The 17712-nt window shown below is 24.9% G+C and overlaps 1 protein-coding gene and 1 non-coding gene across 5 annotated transcripts in view; one reads left to right on the forward strand and one right to left on the reverse strand.

Moving 5' to 3' along the window:
- The window catches only part of Frmd5 (FERM domain containing), an 85392-nt gene that overhangs the window by 12551 nt on the left and 55129 nt on the right, over positions 1-17712 (forward strand). The window lies entirely within an intron of this gene.
- TRNAC-GCA (transfer RNA cysteine (anticodon GCA)) lies at positions 4704-4775 on the reverse strand. Its single transcript has one exon. It is a non-coding gene; the product is annotated as a tRNA-Cys (tRNA).

Genomic DNA, 17712 nt, shown 5'->3' on the forward strand with positions numbered 1-17712 from the left:
TTGCAAATTTTATTCGAAAGAGAAATTTATAAAACTCATAAGATCGAATGATAATGTATAGTCATAGTTTAAAACAATATGATTATACGCTATAATCATATTATATACACCCATATATATATATATATATATATATATATATATATATATATATATATGACAGTCATATGATAATAATAATTATTATTCAAGAGAAACGTGTAATTGAATACACCGACCGATCGATAAATAAACTTATATGAAATAATACTTGTTAAGTATTTGACTTTACTACTCGTTTTTTTATTTATTTGTTCCGTACAAATATATGTCTAGATATATGTACGAAAAATATGTAAAACGATCTCGTCGAGATCTTTTCACTTCGTTTTTTTTTCCAATCTTATTTTTTTACCTCTTCTCTTCTACCGTGTTTTTTTTTTTTTTTTTTTTAATTTATTTATTCATTTATTCTTTTTCCATTATCAGCGAACTTTCAGGCGGAAAAAAAAACATTCCCGAAACGCGAATCGTTCTCTTGTTGAAAGTCAAAGCGAAACCAACGCGAATGAAAAACTGCACGTTGCAGGAGATAAAATCAGCTTATACGTACAAATATTTATTTATATACGTTGGATGCATACGAATATGTTTTCTTTTTATTTTTTATATATATATATATATTTTATAATAGTCTATGAGAGATCAAATAAAACAAAAAAAGATCGAATCGATTTATGGGATTGAGTTTTGATAATTTATTTATTTTCTGAAATTTGATATTTGTCTAGATATTGATTATTTTTTGATAAATCAAGTAGAAAATGATTATATACAATATATCTATATAAACAATATATATATATATATATATATATATATATATATATATAAGTTGAGGCAATAACTTTGATTATCTCGAATATCTCCTGACCATTTAAAGATATGGAGAAACTTTGTTAATAAAAGTTGTACGGTATTGAGGGGAGCCATAATATGGCAGTAATAACTTTTTTGTAAGTGGACGCGTGAAAGAACGTGAAGGGACGTATGAAGGTCATCTGTATTTTTTTTTTTTCTTAAATGGAATCATAGGTTTTTGATTGCATTTGTTTATGATATATATTCGACAATCTCTATGAAAAAAGTATTAACCTATGTATGTCGAAAAATTATTACTTTAGCAGATATTTATAATTGCTATCGTCAACTGCTTACACTGTTTTTATCTAGAGTGTTTATCCTTTTACTTACTTTGCGCTTAATTTGTGTATTAGTTTCAATTTTTTACGACTTTTACTTCCGAAGATATTCTCATGTGTCTTCTATCTAAATGAAAGACGTGATTATTAATAATCTAAACAAAATTGTTCATTCAATAAAAAATTAATTTGTTTATTAATTATTTATTCATTCATTGCAATTTTATAAATCAATCGCAATATCAATTTGTTAATTAATTATAAACAATACGCTAGAAGAATAGAGAAAATTCTGTCTTTTAATGTGGTGTTTGGTTTGAAGTTTTTACGATTAAATTCGTCGACAATTATCGAGAAACAACGTAGACCAGAGTGAAACATTTTTAATAGAAACTTTTTTATTTCCTTTTCTATTTCTTCTAACATTTTTGGAGAATAGTAGTTTCGAAAAGTAATTTTGAACCATCAAATTTGATTGCAAATTTACAAAACTTATTAATATTTAATATAGTTTAATTAATAATCGTAAGAGTGTAACAATTTAGTCTTATTTATTAAATTGTTAAAATACAAATTATTGATTTATAAAATTATTGTTATATTATAAATCAATAACAATTTAGAATTTTTGTTGGACAAAATAAAATGAATCTTGTATGTAAGAATTTGTTTATAGAAATTGTTAATTAATTATAAACAATGAGCTGAAATAATAGAGAAAATTGTGTTCTTTAAAATGGTGTTCGATTCAAATTTCTATGACTTTTAGTTCCGGAGATATTCCCATGAACCTAAACGTAACTATTAATAATTTAAAAATTGTTTATTCAATAAAAAATTAATTCGTTTATTAATTACTTATCAATTTATCGTAATTTTATAAATCACTCGCAATCTGAATTTTTTGTTGGCAAAATAAGACGAATTTAATTCGTATGAATTTGTTTATAGAAATTGTTTATAACAAATAGTTAATTAATTATAAACAATAGGGCAAAAAATAGAGAAATATCTGCCCTTTAAAATGGTACCTGAATCATGTTTTTATGATTTTTAGTTTCGGAGATATTCTCATGTAAATAGAAGACATTACGTTAATAATTATCTACATAATTTCATTCAATTAGCTCGGTGACACACTGACCCATATAAATTCCAAGAATTTACTCGGTCTTACTACTACTACTACTAGTACTACTACTACTACTACTATTACTATGAACAGCTGTACCATGCGAATTATGAATGGAAATCTTTCGAAAGCGATATTTTTGAAACGGAATGTCGTAGAGACTTGAAACCAACACCATTTTCAAGATTAATTTATTCTTTATTTATTTAAATATTGCAATAATATTGTTATAATAAAATCGATTTTGTTAATAACATTTTAAATTAAATTTTTTCTTTCCTTTTCTAGTAAAGATATAAATACAATGAAATCATTTAAATTTGTATTATAATTACGTAAATTTTATTTTATTTATTTAAAATAACGTATAGGAGATCTACTAATATTCGGCCATGTAAGAAATACATAGATATACTTACACATATATATATATATATATTTGGATATAAAGTAGTTGACATATATAAGTAGAAAACTCGGAATAAGATATCAAGTTAACCTAAAGTTCGTAGCTTCAGTTTAGATTTTCAAATAGAATAGAATCGATAGTTGTGATAAAATATCACGTTAATTCTCAAACATTGTTTGAAATTGAAAGATTAAAGGCACCGTAAGATATACTTCCTCGTTCCTTACTTTTCTTTATTTTCTCTTTTTTATTTCCTTTTTTCTTTTTTTTTCTTTCTTTTTCCTTTTTCACGAAGAAAACGAGGAAAGAAATATTAAGAAAGAAGCATGAAAATGAGCTAGGCCAGAAATAGGACGGAATTGTAGATGGGTTTCAAACTGAACTAGCAGTAGTCCCTTCAAGACTCGCTTTCTCTCTCTCTCTCTCTCTTTTTCTTTCATTATTTTCCCTTCTCAAGTGAAGTATACGGAAGGGTTAATTAATTCGTCGGTTCATTTTCCATTAAAAATATCCGTGTGGTTTTCTTTAGAACGAAGACTACTTACTTTATTGGTTTGAAATGTGCAATTTATATATATTTATATATATATATATATATATATATATATAAATATATGTATGCATATATAGTATTTATATCTTTTATTATTTATTTATATCCAGTTATTTAAGTTCATCGTACACACGTATACATACAATATAATTTATTTAAATAAATATATGTATATATATATATATTTATTTATTTATTTATTTATTTAAATATATCTAAATATATAAAAATTTATTAAATACATTTTGTAACAATTATTGCATGTAAATTTCAACGATAATTATCCATATCCTATCAACGTTTAACATATGTATGTAGGTTATACATAATTTTCAGATATTCAGAACAAGCTTTAAATATGAAATTCTAAATAGTTGAACATGAGCATCTCCATCATCGATGTTTAACTGTTATAAAGTATGTTTTCATGAATTCGAGTAGAACGATGAAGATGAAACGGAGATGAGTAAAAAGTATATGTCCAACTATAGATAACAGAAAATTGTTGACTTAGTTAGTCGTTTATCGCTAAACGATATAGTGTTTCCGGTGGCAAATGAAAAAATGGCAAATATTAATAACGTGCCTTTGAAAATAGACGTTTAATAAGCGTCGTACTGTATGCGTTGATTGATAGCCATCGAAGATCGTATCTTGTAAATGTTTATTTATAGTGACCCATTGTTCAACCTATATTCTTTAGCAGCGTGGCATTATTGGATCTCTACAGGGTGATGCATGAGTAATAGAATTATATATTTATATAGATAGGCATATATATAATATATATACAAGTATTATATATGTGTATGTATATATATGTATTCTTTGAAATATATATATATATATATATAGGTTGATTCTGTAAAACTTGGATTACTTTGTCTAAAAATTATATATACGTGAATTAAAAGTAAATATAGTATTTAATATATACTATATACACATGTTATTAATTTGATGATATTCATTGTAGGAATAGAAAAAATTAATATAATTGCACGAAGATAGAAAAAAAAAAATTTTCGTATATATAGCAAATAGTACTAAAGATAGTAAAAGAAAAAAATTCCTATTTTATTTTTATGATTCTATCTTATGACATATACATGATTTATCCCGTATAATATACTTAATGTTAGATTTAATGAGCCGTCTTTTATGTTGCATGGATAATTAATTTTATATATAAATTCATTTAACTCTATGTTTTCAATGGAAAAAAAAAAGAAAAAAAAAAAGAAAAAATAGAGTAGAGATAGATAGAGAGAGAATGGAGTGTCGTTCACCTTAATTGCCACGTTCAGTCGACCATATTTAATTGATATCTCTACTCGATAACACTCGTAATGTCGTAATCGATCGAACACAGAAGTGAAGGATCAATTAAGTTCTTTTTTTTTTTTAAAGAGTGAAAAAAAAATATTTAGGGGACACCCGGGTTTGAACCGGGGACCTCTCGATCTGCAGTCGAATGCTCTACCACTGAGCTATATCCCCAGTTGGGAACCACTTCTTTTATAGTAAATATGAGACCATATGTACAACAATACTTGTATGTTTATTAATAAATAATACATACATATTTAAACAAATATCATGAATAAATAATTAGTATATATATATATATATATATATATATGGAGTAAATAATTAAACAAACGCATACACACACACACACACACATATATTAATTATTTACTTATTATATTTTTTTAAATATGTATGTATATATTTGTTAAAAGACATACAATGATATCTGTATGAATTTAATAAAATGATGATGATAATGATGATAATAATAGTAATATTGATGATTATATTGAAAAGAGAAAAAGAATAAGAGAATTTCTGAAAATATTTTTAATGTTATTATATAATATTTGAATAAAACGATCATTCGCATCGAGAACATTTGCAATTACATAAAATAAAACGAAAACTGTTTTCAAATATTTAACACTTAATTTATAACATTTCGTTAATTATAATATATATATATATATATATATATATATATATAATTTGTTTTGAAACTTGGATAACGAATTGGATATATGTTATACTCGTGTAAAAAATTCATTTGAAATTAATGAATTGCGATTAATGATTCGAACATTTTATTTATTTGTTTATTTATTATGCTAATATCAATGATGTAATTTCTCTCTTTTACGTAAAATAACGTTAATTAATGATTTACCTTTCGCAAGTCTTTTCTGTTCGTGATATAATTTATATCTAGCATCATTAATTTAGAACAAGAAGGTTAATGCTCTTTGTATTTCTCTCTCTCTCTCTCTCTCTCTCTCTCTCTCAATCTTTCTCTCAATCTCTCTCTCTCTCTCTCTCTCTCTCTCTCTCTCTCTCTCTCTTTCTTTGAATAAAAGGATACTAACAGCTCTTCATGAGTATGTGCACACATTATTACGGAAATGGCATATTCTTGTATGTCTCTTAGGGTCGTTCAATGAGATATAATTAAACTTATGGACAGTAATAATATTTAAGTCTAGGTCAGATAACGACCCTGAGACTATAGGCTCTTTGTATAAACCACAGAAAGATAAAGAAAAAGAAAGAAAAAGAGATAGAGATAGTGATAAATAGATAGATAGATAGATAAAGATAGAGAGATAAGTAGAGAGAGAGAGAGAGAGAGAGAGAGAGAGAGAGAATAGATATATAAAGTTACTAGGTTTGCATCTACGTTGTGTCCGATTTAAATGTTACATTTACATTACAACACGCTATTATTTTCCTAAATATTATACTTAAAATGCAAAAAATGTTTCAGAGAAATGTTGTAAGTTGTCAAGATTAACAAATCGTAGTGATAATTATTTAACTATATATTATACTATAAATCCCTAGACTTTAGTAAGTTTTCTATTAAGTTGGTAATAATATAGTAATTTGTTTAGTTTCGACAAAGGACATATTTCTTTTTTTTTTCTCTTTGATATTTTTGATAATTTGTTCAACAGAAGAACTAAAACTCGAGGAGGTAGGAATCAATAGGAAATGAATGCGTTCTCTATTGGTTCTATGAACTAGAGGAAAAAGAGAGAGAGAGAGAGAGAGAGAGAGAGAGAGAGAGAGAGAGAGAGAGAAAGTAGGTATATTATACTATACTTTGTTTTACTTATTATCTAAGATCCTCAGACTTTAATAATTTTTCTATTGAATCATTAATAATATAATCGTTTATTTATTTCGTATAACAGACATTTTCTTTTTTTTTTTTAATAATTTTAATAATTTCTTTAACAAAGATAAAATTGGAGCAATTAAGAATTATACATGAACATGAACTAATTCTTCGGAACAAGTTTTTATAAACTTGAGAGAGAAAAAGTCAAAAAAGTTAAATATAGAAAATATTTGCGTTTATATATATTACGTATACTGTAGTTTATTTCACTCATTATACGCGAGTTCTTATACCATTGTAATTTTTCCATTAATCTGAAAATAATCTAACGAATTAATTAATCATCTTCTATAAGGAAACAAATTTTCTTTCGTTAATTTTTAACGAACGATAAAAACAATTAAGAATAATTGTTTCGTTTGTTATAAAACGTGTAACATTTTTCTTGTTTTTTTTTTTTTTTTTTTTTTAAATCTCGAATTGAAATGTCCTCCATTTTAATGTCACAAAGAAAAAGATGTAATAACACTTTGGATGGAAAATGTTGGAATTACAAAGTTCACGTAGACCTTTTAACTAAATTTTCTCTGAAAAGCATTCTTATATCCTTGTAGATATCTGAATACTATTTCAGATATAATCCGTAAAATCCTTGAACTAGTTAAAGAAAGTTAATGTCACAGTTACATGGAAGTGATCGTGATAATCAAGTTTTTAAACTTTTAATTTAATCGAACTGAAATCTAATCGATTGTACTTTCTCGTTAATCTTTCAATCATTTTTATATCTTTATTAGTATCGATTGACAATAGAGATATAGATTGATCAATAAATAGACATGAGCTTAAGATTAATAAATAAATAAAGACGTAAAAAATAGAGAGAAAGAGAGAGAGAGAAAGAGAGAGAGAGAGAGAGAGAGAGAGAGAAAGGGAGAGAGAGAAAGAGAGAGAGAGATAGAGAATGGGAGAGAGAGAAAGAGAGAGAGACAGAGAGGAAAGAAAAATTAAAAACAAATCTTAAACGACGTTTCATTTATCTCTTTCTTTCTTTGTGTAAAGGTATATATATATAGTATAAGTGTTCACGTCTTACTTTTAAAAGGGATCTATAGATCCATGAAAATGCGTGATAAGACGGCAGTAGTGAACGACTAGTAGTAGCCAGTCAGACTGACGGCACTATACAAACCGCTCTCTTTCCTTACTCTCTCTCTCTCTCTCTCTCTCTCTTTCTCTCTCTCTCTCTCTTTCTTTCTCTCTCTGTCTCTCTGTCTCTTTCTTACTTGTATTTGGTATAAGCTAAACGAGACTTTGCTTTCTCTCTTATACTTATCAATCCCTCACTTGTCTTCTTTTACGAACTTTCCACTATCTATATGCAATATCTATGTACGTGTGTATTTTCTTTTCGTGAATTAACTCGAAGAATTTTTCTTACTTATCACGTTTTCTAAATCGAATCTTTATTATTTGTCTCGCGTCCCAGATAATTTTCTTGAGAATCATTTCATTTCGAACTTTGTATTTTTTTTCTGCTTCTTCTTCTTCTTCTTCTTTTTCTTTTTTCTTTTTTTAGAAATATTTTTTTATTCGATCGACTTTTTTTTTGTAGGAAATAGAACGACTTTTCATTTTTGTCCTTTTAAAATAATTAATTGTTTTTTGCGGTATTTTTTTCTTTATCTTTCTCTTTTTTTTCTTTCTTTTTTTCTTTTTTTTTTTTTTTTTTATAATACTTTTCTTTTGAGAAATTGTCGTCTATTAAATTTTTCTTTTAAAATAATTCGTAAGAATTATTAAAGAATCATTCCCTTGTTAGATATTAATATACGACTAGTTGTAAATAGTAATTGTGCGTTATAACTCTGATAACATACGTCGTTTCCTTTTGTGAATATTTTTACGATCGTTATAATGAAAAAAGAAATTATCATCATGTCGATTTTGGCAAAGAACTCACGGCGGAAAAATTATTCGAGGCTTAAAGGTTTTTTTCTTTTTTTTCTTTTTTTCTTTTTTTTTTTTTTTTTTTTTTCTAGAACGAAATAACGACAAAGCGTGTGCCATTTTCTCTTGACAATATCGTTATCTCATATGGAAGTTATTGCTGACGCCAAGAATAGAATTTACGTTGTGACGCCCGTTAAAAGAAAAGGAAAATGTTTTTTATTCGTGGAAAAAATTTTTTTTTTGAATAAATGAAAAAAGAAAAATGAAAGAAAGAAGAAAAAGAAAAATATAAAAAAAAAAAATAGATCTTGTTCACCACAGAGAAAGAGAGAGAGAGAGGGAGAGATAGAGATAGAGAGAGAGAGAGAGAGAGAGAGAGAGAGAGAGAAAATAAAAAATTTATTTATAAAATTCTTTTTAATATTTCTAATTTTTTGTTTCTATTTTTTTTTGCTTTTCCTTCTTTTATTTATTTATTTTTTTTCTTTTCCTTTATTTATTTATTTATTTTTTTTCTTTTTCATGAAAAGAATAACCTAAGAAGATCGAGAAAATATACGTATATCTACATCATCGTAAAGACACGATGCTCTTCGAATCGAAAACGTAGACGAATTTATGTCGCGAATAAGTTATATACTCGGGCTCGTATATACATATGTACAGTGTGTCTCAAAATAAGTGAGATATATCGTAGATGTGACTTCGGGACATCTAAAATTAAAAAAAAAAAAAAAAAAAAATAAAATATATATATATGTATTTTTATAAACATATAAACATACATAACATTTTACTTCGTTTTACGTTTCATAGCGAATGTTCTATCGCAATAATTCTTCACTTTTATTTATTCGATTAATATTTTAATTAATTGATGATATGTATTATATTAAATAAATGATCATTATATATGAATACTTTGATCAGTATAAATAAATAAGTATTATGATTGTATCACTTATCTTGCGCACTGATATTTTATTATAAATATTATTTATATAAAATGTTGATCAAACGTTTAAAAGTAATAAACGGATAAATAAGAATAATAATTCTTTCGTTGGATGAATGAAGCTCAATAAAATCAAAGAAGATAGTCATTGGTAAGAAGTTTGCAGTTTTATAATCAGATGCGTGAAGGTCATTTCAAACGTTTATTATGATAATGAATGAATAGAATTTGTTTAGAATCAAATTCGTTATAATTCGAATAACTTATTTACTTATATATTTTTTTTTTTATTGCTTCGATATACCGAAAATCAATTCTAGAATATTTCCTACTTATTCTGGAACACCCTGTATATATTCTTCCATACATACGTAACTGTAAGAAAGAGCCTTGCTAAAAAAAAAAAAAAAAGGGATACGTTACTTTCAAGCCAAGACGCCAGCATAAGGGATGCTGAATTTGGCACGATCGAAGTATACTTTGAAGTTGCGCGAAAGTTCGTTCGAAGCTATTGTATTGAAGTCGATAAGCAATATTAAAAGGAAATATTTTCAATACAATTTTTATCTTAATTAAATAATATAATATATAATTATTATATGAGTATTATATATAGTATAATAATTTCTATACAATTTCAATATTATATAAGTTTATTTAATATTATATAAAATTCTTTTTTTTTTTTTGATTGAAATAAACTTCATAGATTTAATAAAGATTTTATATATATATATTTATATTATATATATATATATTTTTTTTTATATAATGTATATAATATTTTTATAGATCTTTGTGAAAATTAAAAAAAATATATATGTTACAAGATTTTTTTTCTTTTTTTTTTTTTTTTTTTTTTTTTTTTTTTATTGAAACAAAACATTGTTTCGTGCTTTATGAATATCATCAATGTGTTTATATATTTATCTATGTGTGTATATACATATATAAGTTTGTTACATTTTGACTGCATTTATTAATAAAGAGTTTATATAACAAGCGAAAGTTATACATAATGTATACGTACATGCATGCATGTATCAGACATATCGAACATCGTCTTTCGATAACTTCCGAAAATAAAACGGGAACGTTTGAAGGAGCAAAGGTTATCGTTTTTCGCGGTTTCTTCGATCATTCAATTTCATCGTTAGTGTGTAAAGCTTTGAAAGAGCTTTTTACCTTCACTCAACCGTAATTACATCAAAAGAAAATTAATTTTGGACTGTGATATTAGTTGGATTCAAAAAAAAAAAAAAAAAAAAAAAAAGAAAGAAAGAAGAAAATTCACTATAAAAATTTTCTCGTTTCTCTTTCTCTTTTCTTTTTTTTTTTTTTTTTTTTTTTTAATTATTATTATTATCATCGACAAATGAAAAATAAACTGAGATTTTTACATACTGAGATTTTTCCTTCTGGTCTTCATTCGCGTAGAAGAAAATTATTTGTCATCCTGATGTGAGTTCAATTAAAGAAGAAAAGAAAAAAAGAAAAAAAAAAAGAAAAATAAAGATAAATTTTTATCAATGGAAAATTAAATTTTCCTTCTGTTATTAATAAATTAAGAAAAGAATTAATACGAAAAATAGATTTAAATAGTTTAAACAATAAATATATTTCAATCAAAATATATTTACGAATTAGATAGAAACTAGAAGATATCAAAACGCGTTGAATCATAAAATTAATTCAGATATTATTAAATGGATAGATAAATAGAGATATAGATTGATTTAGAATTTATAGAAGATAGATCAAACGTAAGTAGAATAACAATGAGAAGCAGATGAAGCTGAATTACAAAGTGAAATACGAGAATAAAATTTCTAGCTGGTGTTTTGGGCCAAACAGGCGCCAATAGTACTACGATTGTGAATCTTCCACGAAAATCAATATTATCACATTTTTCGACTCAAACAATGCAATAATTCATTTAATTATTCAACAGAATGCAAAAAATTAAAAAAAAAAAAAAAAAAAAAGGAACAAAAAATAAAAAAACAAAGAAAAGGATTTTTATTCGAACTGAAATATTTATTGCAATACATATGCGTTCGAAAGTACAACAAAATAATTTGAGCAATCGTAATCGATGAGACGATAAAAGAAATTTTTCTGAACAATTATTTGACATAAGAACACCACAGAACTTATTCAGTTTTATTTGAAATTTAATGGATAATAACATAATCTATCTAATTATTATCAACAGGAAATAAAGAAAATTTAATAAGATGAGAAAAAAAATTTTCTAATCGTCGACACAAATTTATACAATGCTATAACTCTTCTAATAACAGGAAAACATTATTAAAAAGATTTACGAAGTTTTAATCATTCATGTCCTTGTTATAATAGTATAATCTCAGAGACATATATATATATATGTATGTATATATATATATAATATACTATCCATGCATGCATATGTTTGTCTTGATACATCGACAATGTATAATTACTATCGTGTAATAATTACCTTCGTGCTTTGTTTCGTGCTAAGTGGTAGCAGTAATACTGTCATCTGTGACACAAAGGTCATGGTTAAGAAATAGAGAGAGAGAGAGAGAGATACATATATGCAGATAGAATATAATGGGAAGCAAGAACTTACAATTTATTACATTTACGTAATAATCACCGAGTGTTCAAGGCACAATACTTAATCGTTCATTATCTTTTTATTTTTCTTTTTTATTTATAAATGATAGTACAAGGACATAATGTTTTAATAAGTATGTACATATATAAGTACGTATGTATCTATACACATATACATATATATATATTTTTTTTATATTCTTTTTTTTTCTATGAATTGAATTTCTATGAATTGCATTCTAAATAAACAAAAAATATTAGAGTATAGTAGTTTGTAAGATACTTCGAAAAGAAAAAAAAAGTTGTATCCAAGGATTCACGCTAGTGTAATAATGCTATATATAGTTATTTTGATTAAAGTTAGAAAAAAATAGAAGGAAATTAGATGAAATTAAAGGAAAAAGATGAATTGTTCAACTACATATTTACGTTCATATTTTTTTCTCAAGTGCATACGCACACACATGATTGCATATATATATATATATATATATATATATATATATACATATATATCTATATATTATAGATATACATATATATGTATATATATTACATCTAGAAGTTAAATTTGCGTGTTCGGAAAGATTAAAGGTATACTAGCACCTAACACTTCACCTTCCCCCTCCCTTTTTCCTTATATTCTGTAGCTTTGACTCCTGGAGTCCCTCTAAACGAGCTCGTTTCCGGATACGATCCTTCGTTGTAGGGTGAAACGTGCCATGTCGTGGCTTGTTTTCCAAAGTTCAAGCCTCGAAGTAACATTTAGCTTAGCATAAATGTCGTCGTTCGTGTGTAGGTGTTCGATTAATCGTCTTCTGTACTTTCTCACGACGGTACTTTATGTCTTTACTATTACTTGTAACTTGTAACTTGTATAATGAAGTAGTATAATGTAAAAATTTATATATATATATATATATATATATATATATATATATTTTTTTTTTTTTTTTTCTTTCCGTCAATTTCATTTTTATATTTCTCATGTCACAAGTTTTTAAAAATTGTGTACAATTTTTTCTTATCGTCATATTATTATTATTATTTCCTTTTTTCTTTTTTTTTTTATTTTTTTTTTTTTACTAATCATTAAAGAATTAATTTATGTTAATTTCGAGTATTATTGCTTCTTATTGCTCTCTTTTTTCCGTTTTATTTTTTTCTTGCCCATTATCTTCAACAAGCAAAGAAAACAATGATTATATAATATCTATCAATGTTCATACAGTATGCAATTGTTTTTCTTTTTCTTTATTTTCTTTCATTTTTTTTTTTTTTTTTTATTTTATTTTTAATATTCCTTTATATATTTACTTTATATATTTACTGCATTGAATTTATATAACAATTTTCCTACCATTTTCACATAATCTTACTTCGTGAACTTATATGTCATCATCGAGCTATAACGATAACATATCGAGTAGATATTCCTTTTTTTTTTTTTTAAAGATATCTACATAATTTTTCCTTATTCGTACTGTAATAATATATAGATTTGAAATATATGGTGATGAAAGTATTGAATACAAAATTTCAAGTAAAAGAGAAATAAAAAATATTAATAGTTCCGATTCGAACGAAGAATCAATATTATTCGCTGAACGTCTTGACGATTCGTTTAAATATCATTGGTAAAGATATTGAATAATTCCATTATTTCTTATCGGAGAAGAAAGAAAATACCATTGATATGAAATAAATTTCTTGAAGAAACTATATCATATAGAAATAATTGAAAATATTATAAATAATATAACTGGATAATTTTATTATTATCAATATAACAAAATTAGAAATTATATCGTTAATAATATTAATATATATATATTTAATATATATATATACTATATTTCTTTTGTAACAATAATATATGCGTAGATATGTAAGTGATATATATATATATATATATATATATATATATATATATATCTTTTTCTTGCATAAAGCTTATAGAAGGGATATAAAAGACAAGATCATGACGTCTTACCAAACGGCTCGAATTGGCATTCTTCCAAAGTGATATATTATCAATGGTATTCCTTCTTAGAGTCTTACGAATTACCCCTTTTTAGATAACACCACTACGCCACGCTATCTTGCTCTTGGCAATTAGGAAATCCGATTTTCGTGACTTTGATCCTATCGTCTGTTCTACTCGACTCACTATATCACCATTTTTTTTCGCTTTAATTCCACTTAAGGAATGAGCTACGAAAATTCATTTCAAATCTACATATTTTCAACGTCAGCCATCTTTTTTCTTTATCGTTTCACCATATTATTTTACCACAGTACTATATATAAGTTAGGAAGAAATATACTGGCATGTGATATTAAGTTTTGAATAAATTATAATTACAAGGTTAAAGAAAAAAAAAAAGATTAAACGTTATCAAAGATTAACAGAAAAAAAAAAGAACGAAAAAGAATCATCTTGTTTCTCTTAGATTCATCGAGATTATTATTATTATTATTATTATTCTTTTGTAATTTAATTTTCTTATTTATCGAAGAATATAAACAATGCTATATAATGTAAAACTATTAAACAATTATTCTTTAATTAATAAATGAATTAATAATTTATTTATCAATTTTGTAATATTTAATTGAAAAGAAAATGATCTTTACTTTTATTTTTCAATTTTGTATCTTATTAAAAGTAGGAGGTCCATACACACGCACATATATTTAATTCTTTATACACATATATTGTTCTGTATATATATGTATATATATATAGCGATTTATTTATCAACAAATATATATATATATATATATATATATATATATGTGACATTTACGTAGGTAGGTATGTTCTTTTACCATGTCTTGATCGACATTATTAATTGTAACATTAACATATTAATATGTAACAGGTTAATCGATAACATTATATATATATATATCGATTTTTCGTCATTAATATATTTCTTCGATTCATTGATAAATCATTCTAAAAATCCCGGAGTAAATATAAATTAAAGTCTTTAAAATTATGTTTAATTATTCATAAATATTGAATAATTCATTTACGTATATTTTATCTATCTATCTATATATATATATATATATATATTCTTTTATATTACAAGTCATTATTATATTTCTTCAATTCATTGATAAATCATTCTAAAAATCCCGGAGTAAATATAAATTAAAATCTTTAAAATTATGTTTAATTATTCATAAATATTGAATAATTCATTTACGTATATTTTATCTATATATATATATATATATATATATATATATATATATATATTCTTTTATATTATAAGTCATTATTATATTTCTTCGATTCATTGATAAATCATTCTAAAAATCCCGGAGTAAATATAAATTAAAATCTTTAAAATTATGTTTAATTATTCATAAATATTGAATAATTCATTTACGTATATTTTATCTATATATATATATATATATATATATATATATATATATATAATATTATTTTTACAAAGAATATTATTCAAAATTAATGTACAAACTTTTAGCTTGGATCGTAGCAATCAATGAAAATGAAAATGACGAATCAAAGATAACTTTTCAATATGCGTTAAAATAATAAATGTAATTTTATCTTTTGTTTTCGCATTTCATTTATTAGAAATGATTTCATGTTCTTAAAAATGTTATTTTTCAAAATGAGTATAAATAATTTTCACAATAATTTTCACAATAATTTCAAACATACTTTATAAGTAGAATAATAAATAATTTTTTCAAATAAATTTCGTCCATACTTTTATCTAACATTTCGTTCTACTTCGTAACGAAAAAAGAAAATCAGTTAATTTTTTTTTTTTTTTTTTGTTTAATTTCTAATTTTATTGTTTCCATAAAATTTGTCGAAATAACCTGTTACGTAAGGATTAGATTTTCCATCAATCATATAAGAATTTTTTCGAGTTGTTCAAGCGCGAAGATGTTAGCTTAGCCGTAGTTCGAAGTCCGTATATCAAAGTCTGATCGTTGGTAGAAGTGTTAGCATTTTTTTCTAGCAAACGGTAAGAAAGAAGAGATAGATAGATAGATAGATACAGATAGATAAAGAGAGAGAGAGACGAAGAGAGAGAGAGAGAGAGAGAGAGGAAGAGATTGGAAGAGGGCGGAAAGGAGGATAAAAGAGAGCAGTAAGGAGGTAGAGAGGAGAGTTTGTACGAGAACCCATGTTAGTTCGTTCGATGGAGACTACCGAGTTAGAAATATTGCTAGAGCTTTTCGAATCTTGATTTATGATCTTACGTTTCATCGTCGAATTGGTCTTTGCCATTTTATCAACGTGTTATGTTAGTCCTCAGAGAAAGGAAACTTTCAAGAAAAAAAATGCTGACTCGAATGCTTCCAAACGTACAATCATTTTCTCTGTTTCGGTTAACTTCGATTTAATTTGTTCTTATTTTTTTTCTCTCTTTTTTTCTTTTATTTTTTTTTTTTTTAATAACTTCACTAAGAAAAAGAAAATAAATTTTTTTATAAACAACGAGTTACGTGTAACATCCGTTTGCAATATAATTATTCGTTTAATTTGTTCATAACTAATTTTGTTTTACTTTCTTTCTGATTTTTTTTAATACCTTACTTGTGAATTGATATCTACGTAGTTTAATTTCATTGCAATTAAATACGATTTTATTATAAAATCGGGTTATCGTTTTGTTGCGTTCAATATTAAAATGGAGTTTTTTCGAAGGAGGTAGAGAGAGAGAGAGAGAGAGAGAGAGAGAGAGAGAGAGAGAGAGATAGTAAAAGAAAAAAAGAGAGAGATAGTAAAAGAAAGAGAGAGAGAGAGAGAGGGGAATAGTTTAACTCGATTCGTAAGCGAAATATTTCTTTCTGTTATCAAACTTCCTGTCTCGTGTCGCTTACTGCATAACATTGCAATAATATATCACGCAAAATATAAACCAATCTGGGAGCTATGAATCTTACTTATTAATGTTTTTCTCTCTCTCTCTCTCTCTCTCTCTCTCTCTCTCTCTCTTTCTTTTTTTCTTTTTTGTATGATAAAATTCATATTTGCAATTATTTAAAATGTGTATAAGTATATCATAATATTCTATAAACAAATTTTTCTTTTCTTTTTTTATTGTAATGTAAAATTTAAGTTTAAGTATAAGTATTATTGATATTTACATATATATATATATATATATATATAGATGATTTTGATACAAAATGATTATTAATTCTCTGCTGAATTAATGAAATAAGATGGAGATATATGAACGTTACGAATGCTTAAATTGTATTTAGTATTTTATTATTATTATTATTATTATTATTATTATTATTATTATTATTGGTATCGTTATATTTAAAATTTCTTTATTATTCATGAAATTATTTGAAGATTAATTCTTGATATAATTTGAAATTTAAAAGAATTCTCCAATTTGACTTTATAATATAGCAGGCGCTTTTTTCTTTCTTTTTTTTTTTTTTTTTTTTTTTTTTTTTTTTTTTTAATTTCTATAAAAAAACCATAAAAATTTTTGAAGTGTGTACTTCATTACAAAGGTATCATTCGAACGTAATAATTGATGTACAGAAAAAATAGGAAATGTGTATGAGTATTAAAAGAAAAATTTTTATCGCGATCAGATGACATTTCGATATAGCTTCGGTGTTCGATCGTCATTCTCTTGGGAATTGGAAATTCGAGGAAAAGCCTTTGAAATACGAGTTATAACTTGTATATATATACATATATACATATATATATATACATGTATATTATGTATATGTGTATATATATG

Source organism: Vespa mandarinia, chromosome 6 (genome assembly GCF_050613455.1).
Source record: "Vespa mandarinia isolate Hongniang chromosome 6, ASM5061345v1, whole genome shotgun sequence".
NCBI lineage: Eukaryota > Metazoa > Arthropoda > Insecta > Hymenoptera > Vespidae > Vespa > Vespa mandarinia.